Here is a 12576-nt window from a genome sequence, read left to right as displayed (position 1 = left end):
CCACCATGCTCATTTCTAGATATATCACCAATTACTCAATAAGCCTTAACTTATAGCAAAGAAAAAAAAGCACAACTAAATAACATAATGGCCACAACTGATAATATCCATGACTGTGGTCTTCCACAACACTAATGAAAGGTAGGAAGTATTTTCTCATTTTTATCCCAGGGTCAATTTCATCACAAATATTCAGCATTTGATTATGTTTGAGTGTTCCTTTTTCCCCCTAATATTTATAATCACTGAAAGAAGTCTTGGCTCTGCTTCTTTCATTCCATTTCATAAATCTGCTCACATTTTACAGAATTACTCATAAATGTCATTTCTTATTATGCAATAATAAACATTTAGAATCATAAGACAGAATTTGTTTAGCCATTAACCAGTCAATGCACACCCCCTTTGTTTTGAATTTTGCTACCATAAAGTACTATTACCATTTTGGTGCGAAAGCAGCATTTATTTATGTTATTGATTCCTTGGGATATAACTAACCCCTAGTTCAAAGAAAAACCAAACTCCTATTGAGTTCAGGGAGTTTTCTCATGTAATTCCAACTTGCTTTCCAGAATGGCTACAACAAATTAGATTTTTAACAACCAAAGTAATCATCTTGTTGCTTTTCTAATGCTAATAATTTCATCACCTCTGCTAATTTGTTGAATGTTTATTTTTTATTGTCCAGTTGTTTCTGTCATATCCAATTCTTCGTGATCCCATTTGGGGTTTTCTTGGCAGAAATACTGGAGTAGTTTGCCATTTTCTTCTCCAGCTCATTTTACAGATAAGTAACTAAGGCAAATAGGCTTAAGTGTCTCAGTTTAGGTTTGAACACAAGTCCTCATGACTCAGAACTGGCACTGTATCCACTGCACTACCTAGCTTCCCTGTTGAGTATTAGGTAAAAGTCATATTCAGTCTTTCACATGATAGTCAACACGTGACCCATTTTTTGAAATTCTTTATCATTATCCTTTGACCATATATATTCTGATGAATATCAGAATGTAAGTCTTACATATTTTTTTTGTTATTTTCCTATTTATTTTGTATTTTAGACTTATAGGTATTTGACACAGAATTTTTTCTCCCTCCACTTGATGGTTTACCCTAATGTTATCTTCACTAATTTTGTTTATGAAAAAAGCTTTGTAATTTTATGTGGTACAAATTATCTGGTTTCTATTTTTTAGCACCCTTATTCTTTATTTGGCTAAGAATTCTCCCTCTAGCCATTACCATTCCAGTGTCCTCTATTTTTTGTTTGAAGTCACATTTCATATTGTGTTTACATTTCATATTCATTTGGAATTTATAGTGATATTTGATAGAAAATGTTGTTTAAACCTAATTTCTATCGAGTCACAGAACTCTTTTCAAAAACATTCTTCAGTATATGTCCAAGAAACCACAACTTATTTTTAATTATATCTTCCCTTATTTTGTTAAACATTTCCCAATTATTTTAATCTAATTTGGGAGGTATTTGTGAGTTTTACAAAAAAGATTTCCAATTAAACTATACCATATCATATCTATTGCCATTCTGTATTGTCATACCATATTCTGGCCTCAGTTTCCTCATCTGTAAAGTGAGGATGATAATAGCACCTACTTACAGTGATGTTTTGAGGATCAAATGAAATAACACAGTATTATGGAGGCAGCTAGGTAGTACAGTGAATAGTGTTGGACTTGAAGTCAAGAAGACTTGAGTTTAAAATCTAGCCTTAAATTTACCTTAGCTGGGTCACCTTGACTAGTCCCTTAAGTTCTTTCAGACTTAATTTCTTTATCCACAGAATGAGGATCATAGCATTATCTTCACAGGTTTGTTCTGAAGCCAAATGAGATATTTCTAACGTTAAAATATTATGTAAGTATTTGTGATTCTTGATGCTGTTGCTGTTAACAATTATTGTCATTACTACTACTTTACTACTCTACCCAACAAATGGTCATACACTTTCTCCTTAGACACCTTCAAAAAAGGTAACCGCTACTTTCTTAGGCAACTTATTTTTTTTTAAACAGCTCTAAATATTAGAGTAGCAGAATATTAATAAGTTTTTGTGGGGATATTTCTCCAGGCAGCAAGCCTATATGTGCCTTTTTGTTATTGTTTATTTGGTGTCCTGGGTTCCATTCTTTGGGACCAAACAGAATAATTCTGATCTCTTTTCCAAGAGATCGATCAAGTTAAACATCCAGAGTTCTAGTTTTATTAATGTTTCCTGTTTCTTAATTTTAAATAGATCTTATGAGAGATCATGTACCTATTTAAATACCTTTTATGAGAGATTATGAGATTAAATAGATAGTATGAGAAGTCATGTACCTATTTGAAAAAGAGATGGCATTCATAATAATAGGCTGAGGTGGATAACCCTTGAACTAAAGAAGTTCTTTTTTTTTTGACTTATCTAAAACTTATTAACAGTTAGAGAAACCTGGAATTATAAAATAAGGTATGATAACATGAACCTTTAGTCTGGTTAGTTTAACTCTTTAAGTCATAAGAATCAAATATTCATCTACAATCAGTCCTGTTTATTACTCCAAGCAGGGACACAAATAAAAACTAACCCTTTGTTAAGTCCTGGGATATACCCAAGATAGCCAGTCTTTGTTATTTTGCTTCTAACTGCTAGTTATTTTACTTTCTTTTCATCTGAGTGTCTTGCCTTCTGATATTAATCAGCCTTTTATTCCTTGTTAATATTAAAAATGTTAATTTTTCCAGTTTTTACAATTAGATACAGACTTTTATTAAACATTGAAAAGCAGCATTTATGTGTTATAGAAGTGCAGCCTCTTGGGACCATCTATTCCTTCTTTGTATTTATTTTTTCTTTGGCAGTAGAGACACTTATTTCTTTATTTCTCTGTTGGTCCCAAAGAAGGAAATACATGCATCTTGAGTAAAGAATGTGAGAAATAAAAACTTTTAAGTTGCATTAGGAACATGAGGGAAATAAACAACTGTCAAAAAAAGGCCTAGAGGCCCCACTAGAAAAATCCCCACAGATTGCAGTAGATTTAAGTTTGCAATAAAACGTGTTCACAGAAGAAGTTGGTGTTTTTAAGTAGTGCACTGAGAAACATTGCATCATAGGTAATAGTCACTCCCTGAAGATTTCTGGTGGAGCCACATAGGTTCGAGGGAGATTGTGAATCCTTTCTGGCATTCTTTTTTAATGGTTATAGAGACATAAAGTCACAGAAAATCGTCTAAGAGCGATCCTGTGGCTCATTCAGCCCTGCTTCAATCAAGATGAGGAAACCAAGACCCAGAGAAGGCGTTTCAGGTTCCAAAAAGAAGTTTAAAAAAAAAAAAAAGACCAAGGAATAAAATTTAGAAAAACTGAAGGTTAATGAGAAACTTTGGCCCAACTTGAAGGTTATTGCCACAGTGATTGAGAAAAGACTGAGACAAAGCTTGATGGAGTAGCTGGCTTGAAGAACCCCGGGGAAGGGAACACTGAAGAGGCTGAAGCTGTCTTTCTCTTGCCCCTTATGCAGGGCATCTATTATCTTCACCCCTAAGGAGAGAGTCTCACACTAATGGCTTTAGGACTGGGGTTACCTTTAGAAAATCTTTGGTAAAGTGTTGGGAAAGGGGAAGACACTTGGACCAGATTACAAAGGGATAAAATTGATTCTGATGAATCTCCTTTGGATGCTCTTTAACATCCAGGTTAATGAAATCATAGATCCACTGAAGAAGCAAAGTATCATTTTTAATGAGGAAGAGAAAGTTACAGTAGCAATGACTTGGATCTTTAGGAAACTGCTTAAGTTGTTGAGGAATGTACATCACTGCCCTTTGGAAGCTGAAACCTCTGACATAAAATTAGCATCATCAGTATGTAATATGTAGAGTAGTAATTTAGTCCAAGAGGCCATATGGGGAAGAGGGTAGAGAGTGTGGAAGTTCTCCCTCTGACATATCCTGGTAGTGTGAGTCTGAGGAAATCCCTTAGTTTCTTATGGCCCCAGGCAATTCTCTCTGACCAGCATTTGCTATGAGACAGAGTTTTCTTACCAGGAGTCCCCCATTCCAAAGAAATCACAGGAATGGTACCTAAATTTTTTTTTTTTTTTTTTTTGAGGCTGGGGTTAAGTGACTTGCCCAGGGTCACACAGCTGGGAAGTGTTAAGTGTCTGAGGTCACATTTGAACTCGGGTCATCCTGAATTCAAGGCTGGTGCTCTATCCACTGCACCACCTAGCTGCCCCTCTGGTACCTAAATTTGAAAAAAAAAAATCATTCCCATCACAGGTTGGAGGTTGCTTTTGCCAAGATAGCCAATGAGACCATTAGCCTAGTAGAGCAAAAGTCAGAAAGATGATTATCTCCCCATTGGTATTTAAAACTAGTTTAAGGCAGGGAATGTTTTTGTGGTTTTGCCTTTTTAAAAATTCCCCACTGCTCAAGCACTCGCTTAATAATGCAAGATAGATTGATTAACTGATTTAAAGACATTATTCCACTGATAAATTTTTAAGATTGTAATCTTCTTGAATTCAGGAACTGTATCTCAGTACCTCACACGGGAGGTCATAGATGCATAGTTTTAGTGCTAGAAGGGACTTTGCAGATAAGAAAAGTAGCTGAGAGGGGAGTAGTGATTTGCCTAGTCACACAAGTATTAAGCAGAAGAATCAAGATTTGAATCCAGGTTCTCTTGATGAGGTTAGTAGCAGTCAGAGAGTTGTTAAAACCCCTTTTGGTTGGTGAAGGTTCTTCATGAAAAAATTCATATACCCAAAATATAATTGGCGGAAATGAAAGTTTATTGTTGTATAGAAAGCCAGTTTTACTAAGAGTTTGACTTCTATAGTGGCAAAGTCCTGTTAGGGAACTGGAGGCTGACACTGAGAAGAGAATGCCTTCTCAGTGGGCAGAGTCCTAGAAGCAGAGCTGTGCCTCCCAAACTGAAGTGCAACATTTAGGAATTGAAGAATGGGAAAGTTTTTAATTCATGTATTTTCTTCATGTCTATCACATGATTTCTTCAGGGTATATTTTTTCTTTTTTTTTTTTTTTTTTTGACATATATTATTTATTTTTTTTTTTTCTCATGGCAGTGTTCTAGGGGCATAACACCTGATTTTTTTTTTATTATATATTTTTTTATAATATTATCCCTTGTATTCATTTTTCCAAATTATCCCCCCTCCCTCTACTCCCTCCCCCCGATGACAGGCAATCCCATACATTTTACTTGTGTTACAATATAACCTAGATACAATACATGTGTGTAAATACCATTTTCTTGTTGCACAATAAGCATTAGATTCCGAAGGTACATGTAACCTGGGCAGACAGATATTAGTGCTAACAATTTACATTCATTTCCCAGTGTTTCTTCTCTGGGTGTAGCTACCTCTGTCCATCATTGATCAACTAGAAGTGAGTTGGATCTTCTTTATGTTGAAGATTTCCACTTCCATCAGAATACATCCTCATACAGTATTGTTGTTGAAGTGTACAGTGATCTTCTGGTTCTGCTCATTTCACTCAGCATCAGTTGATTTAAGTCTCTCCAGGCCTCTCTGTATTCCTCCTGCTGGTCATTTCTTACCGAGCAATAATATTCCATAACCTTCATATACCATAATTTACCCAACCATTCTCCAACTGATGGACATCCATTCATCTTCCAGTTTCTAGCTACAACAAAAAGAGCTGCCACAAACATTTTGGCACATATATGTTTCTTTCCGCTCTTTAGTATTTCTTTGGGATATAATCCCAGTAGTAGCGCTGCTGGGTCAAAGGGTATGCACAGTTTGATAACTTTTTGGGCATAATTCCAGATTGCTCTCCAGAATGTCTGGATTCTTTCGCAACTCCACCAGCAATGTATTAGTGTCCCAGTTTGCCCACATCCCCTCCAACATTCATCATTATTTGTTCCTGTCATCTTAGCTAATCTGACAGGTGTGTAGTGGTATCTCAGAGTTGTCTTAATTTGCATTTCTCTGATCAGTAGTGATTTGGAACACTCTTTCATGTGAGTGGATATAGTTTCAATTTCTTCCTCTGAGAATTGTCTGTTCATATCCTTTGACCATTTATCAATTGGAGAATGGTTCGGTTTCTTATAAATTAGGGTCAGTTCTCTATATATTTTGGAAATGAGACCTTTGTCAGAACCTTTGCTTTTAAAAATATTTTCCCAATTTGTTACTTCCCTTCTAATCTTGTTTGCATTAGTATTATTTGTACAGAAACTTTTTAGTTTGATGTAATCGAAATCTTCTATTTTGTGATCAATAATGATCTCTAGTTCTCCTCTGGTCATAAATTCCTTCCTCCTCCACAGGTCTGAGAGGTAGACTATCCTCTGTTCCTCTAATCTATTATCTCCCTCTTTATGCCTAAATCATGGACCCATTTTGATCTTATCTTGGTATATGGTGTTAAGTGTGGATCCATATCTAATTTCTGCCATACTAATTTCCAGTTTTCCCAACAGTTTTTTCCAAATAATGAATTTTTATCCCTAATGTTGGTATCTTTGGGTTTGTCAAAGATTAGATTGCTATAGATGTACCCTTTTTTGTCCTTTGTATCTAATCTGTTCCACTGATCTACCGGTCTATTTCGTAGCCAATACCAAATGGTTTTGGTGACTGCTGCTATATAATATAGCTTTAGATCAGGTACACTTAGACCACCTTCCTCTGAGTTTTTTTTCATTAGTTCCCTTGCAATTCTCGACCTTTTATTCTTCCATATGAATTTTGTTGTTATTTTTTCTAGGTCATTGAAATAGTTTCTTGGGAGTCTGATTGGTATAGCACTAAATAAATAGATTAGTTTGGGGAGTATTGTCATCTTTATTATATTCGCTCAGCCTATCCAAGAGCACTGAATGTCTTTCTAGTTATTTAAATCTGACTTTATTTTTGTGGCAAGTGTTTTGTAATTTTTCTCATATAATTCCTGACTTCTCTTTGGTAGGTGGATTCCCAAATACTTTATACTCTCAACATTTGTTTGGAATGGAATTTCTCTTTGTATCTCTTGCTGTTGCATTTTGTTAGTGATATATAAAAATGCTGAGGATTTATGTGGATTTATTTTGTATCCTGCCACTTTGCTGAAATTTTGAATTATTTCTAGTAGCTTTTTAGCAGAGTCTTTGGGGTTCTTTAAGTATATACCATCATGTCATCTGCAAAAAGTGATAGTTTGATTTCCTCATTTCCTACTCTAATTCCTTGAATCTCTTTCTCGGCTCTTATTGCCAAGGCTAGTGTTTCTAGTACTATATTGAATAGTAATGGTGATAGTGGGCAACCTTGTTTCACTCCTGATCTTACTGGGAAAGGTTGGAGTTTATTTCTATTGCATATTATGCTTACTGAAGGTCTTAAATATATGCTCCTGATTATTCTAAGGAATAGTCCATTTATTCCTATACTCTCAAGAGTTTTTAGTAGGAATGGATGTTGGATTTTGTCAAATGCTTTTTCTGCATCTATTGAGATGATCATATGGTTCTTATTAATTTGATTATTAATATGGTCAATTATATTAATAGTTTTCCTAATATTAAACCAGCCCTGCATGCCTAGAATAAATCCTACTTGATCATAGTGTATTAACCTGGAGATGATTTTCTGAAGTCTTTTTGCTAATACCTTATTTAAGATTTTAGCATCAATATTTATTAAGGAAATTGGTCTATAATTTTCTTTCTCAGTTTTCGATCGACCTGGTTTAGGTGTCAGTACCATGTCTGTGTCATAAAAGGAGTTTGATAGGACTCCTTCATCCCCTATTTTTTCAAATAATTTATATAACATTGGGGCTAATTGTTCTTTAAATGTTTGGTAGAATTCACATGTGAATCCATCTGGTCCTGGGGATTTTTTCCTGGGGAGTTGATTAATAGCTTGTTCTATTTCTTTTTCTGAAATGGGACTATTTAAGCAATTTATTTCCTCCTCTGTTAATCTAGGGAGCCTATATTGGTATATTTTTTCTACTGATGTAGGTAGACTGGGGACTTTTCCATGCTTCATTAAACTGAGTTTCTCTGCCCTGAAAAATACATCACTACCTAAGTAGTTAAAGTAGGATTTTGTTGTTGGGTGGCACATCTGACTCTTTGTGACCACATGTGGAGTTTTCTTAGCAAGAATACTTTGCTATTTCCAATCCTGGCTCATTTTATAGATGAAGAACTGAAGCAAACGTGGTGAAGGGATATGTACCAGGATCACACATCTAGTGTCTGAGGCTGTATTTGAACTCAAGGAGTCTTCCTGATTGCAAATGCAGTGCTCTGTCCATGGGCCATCTAGTTGCCCCCAAAGTAGAATTTTAGGGATGTTTATATTAAATCAATTATAGATCACAAGCTGGAAGACACTGAGATACAACCCTTTGCTTCATGGAAAAACTTGGATCTTACAAAGCACTGCAACATCCCATAAACATCACCCATTCGCTCTCATCCTCCCATTCTGGGCCTAATTTATTTGTTTTTTAAAGACCTATGTCCATGTGCACCAGCTCTTTGGGATATTCAGACAATTTTATAAATTGAGTTCAAAAGAACTAATTTTTTGAACTATAAAATGAGTGAGTTTTGCTGAGTCCTTCTTATGGTCACATCTGACTCAATTTATGATCCTATGAACTATAATAGCATCTTCTGGACATCTTTTGAGTGAGGTTTAATAACTCACTTTAAGCTGAATGATAAGCTTTGATGATGTTTATCAGCATTTCTAATTGCATTAATATGTCCTGACCAAACCAGCATTATGCAGAACAGCTCAGACCACTTGTTATCAGTATCCTTTGGGGTCAACTGAACCTTAACTGGTCTCAGAAAGAGCTACTTTTCATCTTAAATCTTATAAATTTTGGGAACATTTGCCATTTGTAATCAACATTCCTTCTAGCTGGAAGGGTAAAAACCTCAGATATGTTTTGTTCCTCAAGGTTAAGAAGGTTGTTAAGAAGGTTCCAAACAACCTTCCAAAATTAGTTTGGAAAAAAATAAAATGTACTTTCAAATCTTGTTTTGCTTATATGCAGCAATCCTTAGGTTGGATGTCTATGACACTGCCTGTTATAGTTTTATGGTTTTATTCTGTTTTTGTTTTTAAAAGATATATTAATAGCAGGTTCACACCTTGAATTAAGTTGAACCTGAAAGATAAAAATAGGAAGGTTATATATATATATATATGTATGTATGTATGTATGTATAAGACTATTCTTATTTATATAAGAACTTCTTTATTCTCTTTACATAGATTAAGAATTCATGTTGTGACAACTAAATTTTTTAAAAGTCATTCATCTAAAGTCATTTTCCTCAAAGCTATCAAAACTGCTTTCATTCATTGACCATAATAAAAATTTCAAATTAAACTCTGAATATCGTGCAAAAAATATATATAATCCAAACAATCAGAACTCATAATAGGCCATAAAAAGTTGTACTGTCAGAGCATTGTCACTGTCATTTATGGCAGAAGAACATTGGAAAACCTTTTTCCTTTTTGTAACAAAAAATAGAGGATAATTTTATATCTTTTAAAGATTTAAACCTAAAGGCATTTTACCAGCAAATAGAATTAGGATCTTTGCTTGCAGCTCTGTTCTAAACATTTATTATTATTAGAAATATGTTTCTTTATTGTGAGACTCTAAGGTAGAAACTTATGCAGTAGTTTCTTCCTAATTATCTTTCTGCATGACTGAAATATTTGCAAGAAAATCATGCATAAAAAAAGAAATAGGGACTAGACTTGTATTGATATAGAAAAATCCCAGGATAGCAAATTCTCTTTACCAATGCAGGACATCTTCATTGTAACTTGCAGTCTTAGAGAATTGCCTGAAGAACCTAGAGTTTAGGGGCCCAGCCCACTAAACATATATATGATATGGAGTAGAGGCCAAACACAGGCCAGGTTTTCCTGGCTTCAAAGCTAGATCTCTATCCATTTCATCACATTACTTCTGTATATACATGCATGCATACATATATAAGTACATACACATACTGAATTCAACAAGCATTTCTTGTTTATTTTAATTTTTTGCACTTAATAGTATTTTATTTCCCCCAATTACATATAATTTTCAACATTCATTTTTGTAAGATTTGGAGTTCCAAATTTTTTCTCCTTCTCTCCCTTCCCCAAGACAGAAAGAAATCTGACATAAGTTAAACATGTGTAATCATTTAAATAAATTTCCATATTAGTCTTATTGTGAAAGGAGAACAAAAGAAAAAAACCATGAGGGGAAAAAAAAAACAAATTTTAAGAAGTAAAAATAGTATTCTTTGATTTGCATTCAGACTCCATAGTTCTTTCTCTGGATGTGGATGGTATTTTCTATCACAGATCTTTTAGAGTTGTCTTTGATCACTGTATTGTTATGAATAATTAAGTCTGTCATAGCTAATGATAGCACAATATTGCTGTTACAGTGTACAATTGTATAATTTTTGGTTTGCCTTATTTCAGTCAGCATTGGTTCAGGTAAGTCAGGATTTTTTTCTGAAATCTACTATATTATCATTTCTTATAGCCCAGTATAATTTTATTATATTCATATGTTTCAATAAACATTTGTTAAGAACTTCCTAGATGTTAGGAATTGTATGAAGAACTGGGCATAGGAAGGCAAAAAATGACAGTTCTTGTCCTCAATAAGCTTATAGTCAACAGAAATAGGTGATATAAATTATTAGGCAGATCTACAGGGTAGTAGAGATTAGCAAGAAGAACATGTGCTTTTGGGGGGAGAAAGGAAGCTGTTTTAGACTTTTTTTTTAGACTTCCTCTTTAGAGTTTTTTAGATAACCAACCAAACCATCTCTTACTACTTTATAACTGTTATATTTTTGTTTTATTTAACTACTTGTTTGCTTTACCAAAAATGTTATCCTATGCAAGAATCAGCAAGCTTTTTACTAGATTTGACTCTTAATAAGGATTAACTTTATAGATATGAAAGTCACCAATGGGTACTGGTTTGCACACATCTGAGGATATCTAAAAGACAGTGATAAATTTGAAGGCAATTCTTAAAAGAGTTTACTACTATTGTAAGCACTGGCAATATCATTCCAATGATTTTATAGATTCTCAAAGTAACAGATTTGAAGGAAACACTAGTGATTTCCAGAAACTTTTGCATGATTAGTGCTGCTATACGAAAAGCTGATTTCTTTACAGTACTTTGTTACTTCTAGAAAATATTCCCTGTGGAAATTAATTATGTACCTTATAATAATAAATGTAAATTGGAATTCTATCATTTCTACTAGAAATAATGCTAAATTTATAGGAACATTTATTATTAAAATGCTCTTCTTACTATGGGCATAAGCTATATCTCTAATAATCATGACTTAAAAGGAATTGGATAGTTTGTCTTAAAGTCAACCATCAAAATATATAAAGTTATGATGTGGTATATAACCTAGAGTTCTGGGCTTGAGTCAGGAATATTTGGGTCACAATTTCTTCTCTGTTAGGTATCTATGTATTGCATCACACTGCCTCTATACATACATGCATGCATACATATAAACATACATAGTTATCCATATTGAATTCAACATAATCAAATCACTTAACATCACTTAACTCCAAGAGCATGTCAGAAGTGGATGGAAATCTCTAATCTGATGAAATGATAGAATCTTTTTTTATATCTGACTATGTCAATAAAAATTGCTATGCAGGATATAATTGTTTTACTGTCAGGTCAAAAAGGGAGGATAAAAAGAATGACCCAACCAAAACTGGAAGAGAATTGCAATAATATTCTTAATATGTCAATTTGCAAAGATTTTTTCCCCATGTTTTGAAAAATTCTTGTCATAGAACTTTTTTCCCTGTTAAAATTTTATTTATAGAAACAGGGTTTTATGCCCATTATCAGTCAGATGGCTATATTAATATTCAGGGCAGCACATTTTCAGACTTGTAAAATAGAAACTACCTGGTCTTTAAAGAGATGAACAGGAATGAAACTTATGTGAAAGTCACAAAATGGGCATTTAGAGAATACTAACCTAAATGCATTAAAAGAAATTCTGGAAAAATTGGATTATACTTATATTGATTTATAGGTTAATAAAAGTGATAACATAGGTAAAATGGAGTCAGTTTTCATGAAATTTCAATAAAAATTGTGTCTAGATTGTCAAGGAGAAATAACTAATTAGAAAACACCATCATAAACTATCCATTTTCTTCATAATGGAAGTAAAAATTGTGACATATGTTCCCCTTGGTCCATTGGCAGTGTTTCATCATGAGAACACACACTTACACAAACACATATATCTCTGCCCCCATCATTCTCTAGTGAAAGTAAATGTCACTTGCAATTTTCAAATAGGCATGGACCTTAATATTAGTTGCCTTAGAGAACTCAAATAATTTTTTGATCATGTGATCCATTTCGGTCATGTTTGGGGACAAGACATCTATATGATCTTGAGATTCCCAGAATCCTTTCAATGATTAATTGCTATCATCCTGCCATCATAGTATTTGACTATAATGGGAGACCTC

The 12576-nt window shown here is 33.8% G+C and overlaps 1 protein-coding gene across 1 annotated transcript in view; it reads left to right on the top strand.

Moving 5' to 3' along the window:
• YIPF7 (Yip1 domain family member 7) overlaps nt 1–12576 on the top strand; it is a 53177-nt gene that overhangs the window by 4539 nt on the left and 36062 nt on the right. The gene's annotated exons all lie outside the window — the stretch shown is intronic.

Source organism: Sminthopsis crassicaudata, chromosome 6 (genome assembly GCF_048593235.1).
Source record: "Sminthopsis crassicaudata isolate SCR6 chromosome 6, ASM4859323v1, whole genome shotgun sequence".
NCBI classification, from domain to species: domain Eukaryota; kingdom Metazoa; phylum Chordata; class Mammalia; order Dasyuromorphia; family Dasyuridae; genus Sminthopsis; species Sminthopsis crassicaudata.
This window is presented reverse-complemented; position numbering and strand designations above follow the sequence as displayed.